At 35.3% G+C, this 8,530-nt stretch overlaps 1 pseudogene; it reads left to right on the top strand.

Moving 5' to 3' along the window:
• Positions 1 to 5,728: 5,728 nt before the first annotated feature.
• Positions 5,729 to 7,237, top strand: LOC100972415 (thiopurine S-methyltransferase-like; annotated as a pseudogene).
• The last annotated feature ends 1,293 nt before the right edge of the window (positions 7,238 to 8,530 follow it).

Raw genomic sequence — 8,530 nt, 5'->3', positions numbered from 1 at the left:
GGTGACACTTGAGCCATCAAGGATCAGTTGAAGTTATCCAGGTGAAAGGAGTAGAAAGTTGGGGCAAGGATGGCCTTTGACGCTGAGACATGGAAATAATAGTAAATATGGCTGGAGAGTAGGAGTGTGAGAGAGTGATGAGAAGTAGGAGTGAGCCCTTCAGTTCATCTAGAAAATTAACTTCTAACTTTACAATAACAAATAAAAACAAAAAACACTACTTGAATCTCCATCCCTTCTCTCCAAGTTCATAGCAAAGTCTGACAGGTTTAAACACAGCAGCAGTTGTCTAAAACAGTTGCTTAAAAGAATACAAAGCTCTGCTCTGTCCAAAATTGTATTTCTTTTTTCAGGAACTTCAACAAGTTTCACCTTGCTCTGTGAGGGTTAATCAGCCTTTGATTTTCTCCAATAAGAAACCTGATCACTTCTTTTTTCTTTGAACATATCACATTCCTCATGCAATGCAACTGTTTCTACCTGTCAGGATGTCAGGTCTCAATGTAATTTTACAGCTAGAGAAATCTGAGTGCTTCAACAGGTAATTTTTCACTGATAACTGATGGTTGATGAAAGAACCAAATACCTTTCATGTAAACTGATGTTTGTATCCTGTTCGGATGCTAACTTCTGAAAAGTTTTGTTCTAAGAATGAACTGTGGCTCACCAAGCTATTCACTAAAGTCTTTCAATATGAGGCCTTTACTCTGGCCAACCACACTGGTCTCTATTGTCTTGAGAAGGCTTTTCATACAAAGTATAAATTTCCATTGATACCAGTCATCATTACTCAGTGTCTCAAAAATTCATTTCAAACTCAATAAGATGTATATTTTCAAATAATTTATCCAATCTCTCAACTTAAAACAGAGTCAAATGTTGCATTTTGAGTCAAAAATGTCTGAAAAGAAAGAAAACATCATTTGGAAGATGTGACCTGCTCTCATGTTAAAATTATGTGTCATGGCTCTGTATCAACAAAAGCTGCTATAGTCACCATTAACAAGGACTCATACATCATTCTGCTTGAACTATAAATAGTAAATGTCTGTATATAAGGGCTATATGTGAAAATGAAAATGTTCTGTGTTTTATCGTATAACATGTTTACCTTTTTCTCATTCCTCATTTGGTTTTAATTTTATTTCAATTCTCTTGAAAGCAATGGACCATGTCCTCAACACGAAAAAGTCAGACACGCACAGCTCTCTGTCCTCTACTCCTCACAAATATACTCATTCTACCACCTCTACCAAAATTTCAGTCAAGGTTACTACATATCTTTATCTTTGGTGCAAACAAGCAAAAATTTCCATTTTACTGCTTTTCCTCCTGAGACCCATCCTGGAGTTACCGCCACCTAGTGACAAGTAAGAGTATTCATTCCTTTTATTTTTGAAATCTATATTGCTCAAATTTTAGAAAAGTAAAATAAGTAGACATAATAAAATAAATATAAAATTCTGAAAGAACCTTTTAGTCCACAATATAGCTGCCACACCATTGTTTGACTATAAATGAACATAATTATTTTTGTGTTTTCAAATAAATCAGACTTCTTCCAGTTTTCCAGCATGTTAATGTTTTACTTTGGGATGAAAATGTAAACTATACAGATTATGTATTCCTCTGCACCTTGAACTTACTGAAATTCTATGCTAAAATAAAATTTCTTTTTTATTAGCTTGCCAATTGTTTTCAATAACAATTTGCTGTTTTATAGAATATGCTTATATCTATAGCTCTTGGCTTGAGAAGTTTCTGTGTGTACACATTCCTGAGATGTTGTCACAAATTATTTCCCTACATTCATGACTACATAAATATTGCTTTAAAAGAAAAAATGTTAACATTTGGTCAACATATTTTGGAATTCTTTCAGATATATGGTATTAAATAAATTATGCTAAATATATCTGTACAGTTAGCTGTGTAGAAATTAGAAAGTTGGTTTTCTTTAAACAGTGCCCTACTATCATCTTTCAGGGTCACACACATAGTAACTTTAGTCTGGAAAGTGATCTATTGTTTAAAGTAGGAAACACAGGAATACTGCATAATTTTAGTTGAATTGTCTTAAGAATCAAATGCAGCCCTACTGGCTGCAAATGGGAACTTCCATGTAAATGTCCAAATTTTATGAAGAACTACCATTTAGGGTCAAATAGCATTTATTTAAAAATCATCTCTTCTGACTTTTAAGGTACAAAGAATTATGTACAATGTTTCGAATTGGTTCACTTTTTCCTCAGAAGCAGGATGAAAATATACACCGTGGATACTGAACACTCCAAATGGGCAATGTAGTCAGTTTGTCCAGTTGAAGAACTGCTGGGAGGCTTAAGCTAGTTCTTTTGGTGTTGATAGTAAGGAAAACCCTCGAATATGAATGGGTAAGCTCTGGGTCTCCAGGTTAGCAACACTTTTTATTTCCCACAGTCACTGGAACCAAATCTCATTAATCTATGTCTTCTAAAAAGTTATAGAGGTCATATTAAAATGTGTTTGATATAACAGTTTCTCTATCTGTGCTTGAAAAGGAAACAAAAGTAAAATTCTGAAGTTTAGATGTTTCATAATTTAATATCAGACTTGAATTCAAGAAATGTCACAGTAATGTTACTGTGTCATAATAATAGGAAGGTAAAGATTCAATTCAGCTGATGCTTTAGATACATATTATATAATATTGGTTTAATGTATACGAATAATGTGATAGAAATTATGTAGTTGTTTCAATATTAGGAAAACAAAAAATGTGGCCGTTAGGATTACAGGAGGCTGAGGCAGATGGATCACCTGAGGTCAGGAGTTCAAGGCCAGCATAGCCAACATAGAGAAACCTCATCTCTACTAAAAATAAAAATACTACTAAAAATACAAAAGTTAGCTGGGCGTTGTGACGGGCACCTATAGTCCCAGCTACTAGGGAGGCTGAGGCAGGAGAATCACTTGAACCCGTTGGGTGGAGGTTGCAGTGAGTCACGATTGCACCACTTCACTCTATCCTGGGTGATAGAGTGAAACACTGTCAAAAAAAAAAAGTTTATGTTTAAGATGATTTAGCATTAAAAAAGATCAAATTGATTAAACTAAAACAAAAATACCTCAAACATCAGAAGTACATTTTCTCAGCTTGATTTCATGTGTGCCCATTGCTTTATCTGTATTACAGGAATCTTGAATTTACAAAAAATAATAAAATATACTAACCAAATAAAATATTAATAGAGCAACAGGAATCATCAGAAGTAATATTTTCCTTTAGCTAGATAGACATGAAATATTTCTTTTTGTGTGTCCAACAATGATCAGTGAGAATTTTATAGTAGAAATTTAAAGAATATTCATTAAGTAAAAGATTTATATTTTTCCAAATATTCAGGTAAATTCCTTTAATTCTGAGCTAGATATTTTGCTTCCAATTTAAAATGAATGTTTTAGATTGATTTAGCATTTCTTTTTTGAAATCAGCATGTAGGTCATGGGTTAGGCTACAGTAACCTGTTGGAGGGCACTCTCCTTTGTCAGAACTTTAAAGTTGTAACACCCCAGAGAATCAGTAAAACACTATATTATTGTGTCCTGTGGCATCATAAGGCAAGAATTAGACTGAGAGGCATTTCCTAAATTTAGGACAAAGACAAGAAATTTAAAATCAAGCAACTCTTGATGTCTAAGTAATCTGAGGCAATTAAGTTCAGAGAAAATGTTGTTATGAACCTGTGGACTGAGACCCTAGTAGAGAAGCTTGTATTAAGAAGTGGGAAGTTCTCAAAAATAAAATTTTCACTCTACAACTAAAAATAATCCCCAAGTGAAATAGAAGGAGAATGAATCTAAAGATGATGTGACCTTATAGGGACTTCTCAAATGAGCTTATGTTATAAAAGGAGGCACATAAAAGAAGGAAAAATAGACACACTCAAGGACAAATGTTTTTAAATTGCACATATATACCTATTTATACATTATCAAGAAGCTTGAAGCCAAGGAAGAAATGAGAACAGTAAAATTAGAAGAAAAATTTAAAACCCCCAAAAGTGTCTTTGAAAAAATTATATTTAGAATAAGCACAGAAAAGGACTACATTGATTTGTTTCTCAAATTTGGGAAGTTAATTTAAAATGCAGATTCTTCCCCTACTAAGTAAGTACAAATCTCCAGGGATGGGCCCATGAATCTGCATTTTAATTTCAAGTAAATTTATTTTTTTAAGTAGAAAGTGAATATAGTTTAGAAAGTCAAATAATGGTCTAGGCACAGAGGATCACACCTGTAATCCTAGCACTTTGGGAGGCCAAGGAGGGCGGATCACCTGAGGTCAGGGGTTTGACCAGCCTGACCAACATGATGAAACCTCGTCTCTACTAAAAATGCAAAAAAATTAGCTGGGCATGGTGGCGGGCACCTGTAATTTCAGTTACTCGGGAGGCTGAGGCAGGACAATCACTTGAACCCAGGAGGCGGAGGTTGCATTGAGTTGAGATCTAGTCACTGCACTCCAGCCTGAGTAAGAGAGTGAGAGACTCCTTCTCAAAAAAAAAAAAAGAATGCTAAAAAGACAACCAGTAAATAATAGTTCTCTTGGTCAATTTATTCCCAAACTCCCAAACTTGCTCCTCAAAGGAGACAACTTTCAAATGTTTTAGTTATCTCTACTGGCATTTACCTCCACTTTTCTAAACAATATGCTTATATTGCTATTTCGTGATTAGTCACTCTTAAATTCTACCTTTTGACTTCCTATGATAGTAGATAAGGATTTAGACCTCTTACACTTCCACTCCTAAACTTCCCCTCCCCATGCTCTCAACATAGTTCTATCATAATTTAGGGAAAATTGAACTCAGCGTTTACATTGGTATGACCATATACATTTTGTTTGTAGTTGAACTGACTAGTATACTGTTATTGCTTTTCTTTTCTCTTATAATTTCTTCTTTTTCCAGGCATTAATAATTGACTCTTTTCCTTATATTCTGAGATTTTAATGAACCTACTACTAATTGTACCCAAACATTCCGTCATTGTTTCCATACTATTTTCCACACGAGCAAACATATCAGGTAATTCCTCAATTCCTGTTTTCCCAGAAGTATTCCCTCTTGGAGTCTTTTATCTCTTTGCTCTGCTTTGGGCTAGTTTCTCTTCAGGCCTATTGCATACCTGCTGTCCTGTATATTCCCTTTGCCATCATCCTGTGTTGGATTCCCTATTCCTTTAATCTTCCTTTTTCTCTATTTGCTCCCTTGTTTTGGTAGACCACGTCCTCCAGTCACTTTCCCAGTGCTGCATAGATGGCACTTTTTGAGTCCTAACATGTTTGAAAACATCTTTAGAGCTACTAATGCACTTTGTAGTGCCTCATTTTAATATGAATGGGAAGCCAAATATCATCATATATTTGAAGAAGGCCTCTGATATATTAAAAAAAAAGGCAAAATAAACAGAAGACTTGGAGAGGAAAAATGTAGAGCCAAAGCTAACAATAAAACGTTCAAAATAGGTAAATAATATCCTCAGACAGATGAGAGATGCTGCAACTGTGAATCAAGAACAAGATACTCTATGAACTTGCTGATGCTGAACACGTGCAGCTTCCTGGAATGCGGCATGCCCACCTAGCCGTACACATCTCTTTAACTGTATTCTTTGTGATATCTTTTATAGTAAACCAACAAATGCATTGAAAACATATTCTTGAGAGATAGATGCCACTGAAACTATGAATAATACAAGAACTTCACTTGATATTGAAGAGTATTCCGATACTGAGGTACAGAAACACCAAGTACTAAGTCTGGAAGCATGGCAAGACAAGCTTATTAAAGCATTTGGATACTTTTCATAAAGGCGAGAGTGGACTGAGGATGTTTTTTCCTCTATATGGAAAAGTATTAATAGTTGAGATGAAATGGTTTGCAGACCAGGGACACAGTGCAGTTGGTGTGAAAATCAGTGAACTTGAGATACAAGAATTTTTTACACAGCAAATCTTTCTTACTCAGAAGAACCAATCACTAAAATTCCTGAAACCAAATATATAAGAGTTCTTCAGGGAACATTTCGTTGTACTGTTGCAGCATTTTTTATCTTCCCAGAACAAATATTGACAAATTTGACAGGATTTGGAATAGAGGAGCATTAGTTACCATTAATCCAGGTGGATTGTGAATGCTCTGCAAGTATAATGTCGTTCCTCCTGAGAAAACAGTTTCAGTACCTCATGTGTGTTCTTTCTTATGATTCAAGTAAAAACATGCAGCCCACCATTTTTATGTTCCACATGCTTAAATTGAAAGGTTATTTGGTACAATATGCAGTATCTATTGTCTTGGAAATGCTGATGCTTTTGAAGAACAACATAAAAGTTGGGGAATTGACTACATTTTTGGAAAGATAGATCTACTTACAGAAAAGTAAATGAGACATAAATAAAATCAAGTAACATTACCATGATTTTGAGCAATTGAAAATTATGCTGAGGCTGGGCACAGTGGCTCATGCCTGTAATCCATCACTTTGGGAAGCCAATGAGGGAGGACTGCTTGAGATCAAGAGTTGGAGGCCAGCCTGGGCAATGTAGTGAGACCTCATGTCTACAAAATATAAAAATAAAAAATTAGCCTGGCATGGTGGCATGTGCCTGTAGTTCCAGCTACTTGGGGGGCTGAAGTTGGAGGATCACTTGAGCCTGGGACGTTGAGGTTGCGGTGAGCCTGACTGCACCACTGCACTCCAGCCTGGGTGACAGAGCAAGACGCTGTCAAAAAAAATAAATAAATAAAAGAAAAGAAAGAAAACAAAGAAAGTAAAGAAAATTATTCTAAGGCCTGAAAATGTAATAGATGGATTTTTGAAACTTGTTTATAAATCATACCATAGATCTTTGCTCAAAAATGCATATAACTTTTAGAAAAAAAAAAAATACTAAAAAAGTTAAAATAGTGCCTTTGGAGGAGAGTATGATGTGTGAAAGGTGAAAGATTAAACCAGTGTGTCTTACTGACAGATTGCAAGATTTTTTATCAATCAGCATGTATTACTTCTATAATTAAAAAATAAAAATGTAATGCATATTACTTATCTAAAATAGACATAGAAAAACTGACATTCTTTATGAAATTTAGAATGATTGAAGAAATGTAACACATAATAAGATTCAAAGTGGTCCCCAAAATTATGTAAAAGATATGCTTTTATTATAAATCTTTATCTTTTACTCAAATCCTGGCATCCCTTTTCACATTTTCTCCATATATAATTATACGTGTAACATAATCAAGAAATAAATTTTAATTGAACAAATCAATCTATATGGAACAAAATATTATTCCCAAACTGTAAGAATAAATTTTTTTAACAGTTTTTAAAAAATATACTATAAAAATAACTATCAGCGCACAAGACATAGATCCTAGAAATTTAAATACGACATAAAAAAGAATCAGTCTCATATTCTCTCTTGTTGGTTAATATCACATTGGTGGATATAGCCTAGTGTTCTCAAGGTTTAGTCTACGCCCAAATCACCTGAAGACTGTAGGCCAAGCTTGGAAGAATACACACAGACATTTATCCACTCTCTCTCCTGAAGCCCCCTTAAAATAATAGTAAGGGATTTTTTTAAGACTTTATTGTGACAGAGACACAAACAAACAAAGAAAAGGACATATGAGAAAACAAACACAAGGCTATGAACAGAAAAAAAGAACTCACAAAAATTAGAATTGCTATCCTTAGAAAAATAAGAGAAGACGGAAAGTGGATAGAGGTGTGGCCAACTGACTTAGCTCATGTCAGAGAAAGATGTGCATAGGTTCACTTCTCATTGGACTACTACACAGTCATTTTAGCCTTCAACAAATGCTTGATGACATCTCTTATTTGTTCCATGTTCATCTATTCGTGTTCATTTGTTCTGTGTTCATCTGTTAAGGGTCTTAAGGCTTGTAGACTCATAAGCTTCAATATCAACTGATTGGGCAGTAAGGCAAGCAGATCCTTAAATGTCAGCATTTAGAGTTCTTGAAGAAGAGACATCTTAACATTGATGGTCTAATTTATTAATTTTTTTTCCTTTATGATTAGTGCCTTTTGTTTTCTGCTTAAGAAATATATGCTGGAGGCTGGCCAAGATAGTTGACTAGAAGCAACTAATGTGTGCTGCACTCACGGAGAGAAATAGAAGGGCTAAGTAAATGCAGCACCTTCAACTGAAACATCCAGGTACACGCATTGGAATTCATCAAGGAAACAAAAGGCAGGATGACCCCCCATCTGGGAATGACATGGAGTTGGGGGGCTTTTCCTACCCAGGGAAGTGCTGAGAGGGTAAGGGACCCCGAGGAACCCACATTTCCCCCACGGATATTTGGAACCCTCAGGTCAGGAGATCCCCTCGTGTACCCACTCCACCAGGGCCTGCAGTCTCACATGCAGAGAGCTACATGGAGTCTTGGCAGAACAGCTGCTCAGGCACACATAGAGCCCCAGGTGTCTTAGATACCCAGGCTCACCAGCAAAG

Source organism: Pan paniscus, chromosome X (genome assembly GCF_029289425.2).
Source record: "Pan paniscus chromosome X, NHGRI_mPanPan1-v2.0_pri, whole genome shotgun sequence".
In the NCBI taxonomy this organism is placed as follows: Eukaryota; Metazoa; Chordata; class Mammalia; order Primates; family Hominidae; genus Pan; species Pan paniscus.
This window is presented reverse-complemented; position numbering and strand designations above follow the sequence as displayed.